The sequence below is a fragment of the Somniosus microcephalus genome, chromosome 4 (assembly GCF_052327205.1).
Source record: "Somniosus microcephalus isolate GS21.2 chromosome 4, FLI_Smic_1.0, whole genome shotgun sequence".
Classification (NCBI taxonomy): domain Eukaryota; kingdom Metazoa; phylum Chordata; class Chondrichthyes; order Squaliformes; family Somniosidae; genus Somniosus; species Somniosus microcephalus.
Window position 1 is genome coordinate 11,489,506 of NC_140990.1, and position 4,704 is coordinate 11,494,209.

Below are 4,704 nucleotides of genomic sequence, written 5' to 3' on the forward strand. Positions count from 1 at the left end.
CTCGCCCGCTCCCCATATCCCCGCTCACACTCGCCCGCTCCCCATATCCCCCGCTCACACTCGCCCGCTCCCCATATTCCCCGCTCACACTCACCCGCTCCCCATATTCCCACGCTCACACTCGCCCACTTCCCCATATCCCCGCTCACACTCGCCCGCTCCCCATATCCCCCGCTCACACTCGCCCGCTCCCCATATCTCCCGCTCACACTCGCCCGCTCCCCATATCCCCCGCTCACACTCGCCCGCTCCCCATATCCCCCGCTCACACTCGCCCGCTCCCCATATCCCCCCGCTCACACTCGCCCGCTCCCCATATCCCCCCGCTCACACTAGCCCGCTCCTCATATCCCCCGCTCACACTCGCCCGCTCCATATATCCCCCGCTCACATTCGCCCGCTCCCCATATCCCCGGCTCACTCTCGCCCGCTCCCCATATCCCCGCTCACACTTGCCCGCACCCCATATCCCCCCGCTCACACTCGCCCCGCTCCCCATATCCCCCGCTCACACTCGCCCGGTCCCCATATCCCCCCGCTCACACTCGCCCGCTCCCCATATCCCCCCGCTCACACTCGCCCGCTTCCAAATATCCCCCCGCTCACACTCGCCCGCTCCCCATATCCCCCCGCTCACACCCGGCCGCTCCCCATATCTCCCCGCTCACACTCGCCCGCTCCCCATACCCCCCACTCACACCCGCCGGCTGCCCATATCCCTCCGCTCACACTCGTCTGCTCCCCATATCTCCCCGCTCACACTCACCCGCTCCCCATATACCCCGCTCACACTCGCCCGCTCCCCATATCCCCCCGCTCACACTCGCCCGCTCCCCATAGCTCCCCGCTCACACTCGCCCGCTCCCCATATCCTCCGCTCACTCGCCCGCTCCCCATATCTCCCGCTCACACTCGTCCGCTCCCCATATCCCCCGCTCACACTCGCCCGCTCCCCATATCCCCCGCTCACACTCGCCCGCTCCCCATATCCCCCGCTCACAGTTGCCCGCTCCCCATATCACCCGCTCACTTTCGCCCGCTCCCCATATCCCCCCGCTCACACTCGCCCGCTCCCCATATCCCCCGCTCACACTCGCCCGCTCCCCATATCCCCCGCTCACTTTCGCCCTCTCCCCATATCCTCCCGCTCACACTCGCCCGCCCCCCATATCCCCCCGCTCACACTCACCCGCTACCCATATCGCCCCACTCACACTCGCCCGCTCCCCATATCCCCCGCTCACACTCGCCCGCTCCCCATATACCCCGCTCACACTCGCCCGCTCCCCATATCCCCCGCTCACTCTCGCCCGCTCCCCATATCCCCGCTCACACTCGCCCGCTCCCCATATCCCCGCTCACATTTGCCCGCTACCCATATCCCCCCGCTCACACTCGCCCGCTCCCAATATCCCCCCGCTCACACTCGCCCGCTGCCCATATCCCCCGCTCACACTCGCCCGCTGCCCATATCCCCCGCTCACACTCGCCCGCTCCCCATTTCCCCCCGCTCACACTCGCCCGGTCCCCATATCCCCCCGCTCACACTCGCCCCGCTCCCCATATCCCCCCGCTCACACTCGCCCGCTCCCCATATCCCCCCGCTCACACTCGCCCGCTCCCCATATCCCCCGCTCACACTCACCCGCTGCCCATATCCCCCGCTCACACTCGCCCGCTCCCCATTTCCCCCCGCTCACACTCGCCCGGTCCCCATATCCCCCTGCTCACACTCGCCCGCTCCCCATATCCCCCCGCTCACACTCGCCCGCTCCCCATATCCCCCCGCTCACACTCGCCCGCTCCCCATATCCCCCCGCTCACACTCGTCCGCTCCCCATATCTCCCCGCTCACACTCGCCCGCTCCCCATATCCCCCGCTCACACTCGCCCACTCCCCATATCCCCCCGCTCACACTCGTCCGCTCCCCATATCCCCCCGCTCACCCTCGCCCGCTCCCCATATCCCCTGCTCACTCTCCCGCTCCCCTTATCCCCCGCTCACACACGCCCGCTCCCCATATCCCCCCGCTCACACTCGCCCGCTCCCCATATCACCCGCTCACACTCGCCCGCTCCCCATATCCCCCGCTCACACTCGCCCGCTCCCCATATCCCCCGCTCCCCATATCCGACGCTCACTCTCGCCCGCGCCACATATCCCCGCTCACTCGCCCGCTCCCCATATCCCCCAACTCACACTCGCCCGCACCCCATATCCCCCCGCTCACACTCGCCTGCTCCCCATATCCCCTGCTCACACTCGCCCGCTCCCCATATCCCCCCGCTCACACTTACCCGCTCCCCATATCCCCCCACTCACACTCGCCCGCTCCCCATATCCCCCCGCTCACACTCGCCCGCTCCCCATATCCCCCCGCTCACACTCGTCCGCTCCCCATATCCCCCCGCTCACACTCGTCCGCTCCCCATATCCCACCGCTCACACTCGCCCGCTCCCCATATCACCCGCTCACACTCGCCCGCTCCCCATAACCGCCGCTCACTCTCGCCCGCGCCCCATATCCCCGCTCACTCGCCTGCTCCCCATATCCCCCTGCTCACACTCGCCCGCACCCCATATCCCCCCGCTCACACTCGCCTGCTCCCCATATCCCCCTGCTCACACTCGCCCGCACCCCATATCCCCCCGCTCACACTCGCCTGCTCCCCATATCCCCTGCTCACACTCGCCCGCTCCCCATATCCCCCCACTCACACTTGCCCGCTCCCCATATCCCCCCGCTCACGCTCGCCCGCTCCCCATATCCCCCCACTCACACTCGCCCGCTCCCCATATCCCCCCGCTCACACTCGTCCGCTCCCCATATCCCCCCGCTCACACTCGTCCGCTCCCCATATCCCCCCGCTCACACTCGTCCTCTCCCCATATCCCCCCGCTTACACTCGCCCGCTCCCCATATCACCCGCTCACACTCGCCCGATCCCCATATCACCCCGCTCACACTCGCCCGCTCCCCATATCCCCCGCTCACACTCGCCCGCTCCCCATATCCTCCTGCTCACACTCGCCCACTCCCCATATCCCCCGCTCACACTCGCCCGCTCCCCATATCCCCCCGCTCACACTCGCCCGCTCCCCATATCCCCCCGCTCACATTCGCCCGCTCCCCATATTCCCCCGCTCACACTCGCCCGCTCCCCATATCCCCCCGCTCACACTCGCCCGATCCCCATATCACCCCGCTCACACTCGCCCGCTCCCCATATCCCCCGCTCACACTCGCCCTCTCCCCATATCCCCCCGCTCACACTCGCCCACTCCCCATATCCCCCCATCACACTTGCTCTCCATATCCCCCTTGCTCACTCACCTGCTCCCTGTATCCTCACTCGCCCGCTCCGAGTATCTCCGACACACACAGTTTGGACTTTGTCCCGAGGTTGGAGCGTTTATATTATGTTGCCCTCTTCCTGTAAATTCCTGTCTCTCTCTCTCTCTCTCTCTGTCTCTCTCACTCTCTGTCTCTCTCTCGCTCTCTGACTGTCTCTAACTCTCTCTCTCTCTCTCTCTGTCTGTGTCTCTCTCTCTGTCTCTCCCTCTCTGCCTCTCTCTGCCTCTCTCTGCCTCTCTCTATCTCCTACTCTGTATATAAATGGGTCTTTTTTGGGGTGGCAGGTGGTGACTCGTGGGGTACCCCAGGGATCAGTGCTTGGGCCCCAGCTATTCACAATATATATCAATGATTTGGATGAGGAAACCAAATGTAATATTTTCAAGTTTGCTGATGACACAAAACTAGGTGGGGTTGTGAGTTGTGAGGAGGAAGCAAAGAGGCTTCAAGACGATTTAGACAAGTTGAGTGAGTGGGCAAATACATGGCAGATGCAGTATAATGTGGATAAATGTGAAGTTATCCACTTCGGTAGGAAAAACAAAGGCAGAGTATTATTTAAATGGTGATAGATTGGGAAATGTTGATGTACAGAGGGACCTGGGTGTCCTTGTACACCAGTCACTGAAAGCAAACATGCAGGTGCAGCAAGCAGTTAGGAAGGCAAATGGTATGTTGGCCTTCATTGCAAGAGGATTTGAGTACAGGAGCAAGGATGTCTTACTACAGTTATACAGGGCCTTGGTGAGACCACACCTGGAGTACTGTGTGCAGTTTTGGTCTCCTTACCTAAGAAAGGATATACTTGCCACAGAGGGAGGGCAGCGAAGGTTCACCAGACTGATTCCTGGGATGGCAGGACTGTCGTATGAGGAGAGATTGGGTCGACTAGGCCTGTATTCACTAGAGTTTAGAAGAATGAGAGGGGACCGCATTGAAACGTATAAAATTCTGACAGGGCTAGACAGGCTGGATGCAGGGAGGATGTTTCCCCTGGCTGGGGGGGTCTAGAACGAGGGGTCACAGTCTCAGGATACGGGACAGGACATTTAGGACTGAGATGAGGAGAAATGTCTTCACTCAGAGGGTGGTGAACCTGTGGAATTCTCTACCACAGAAGGCTGTGGAGGCCAAGTCACTGAATATATTTAAGGAGGAGATAGATAGATTTCTAGACACAAAAGGCATCAAGGGGTATGGGGAGAGAGCGGGAATATGGTATTGAGATAGAAGATCAGCCATGATCATATTGAATGGCGGAGCAGGCTCGACGGGCCGAATGGCCGACTCCTGCTCCTATTTTTCTATATTTCCATGTCTGTGAGACTGCTGTGTGTGTGTGTGTGTG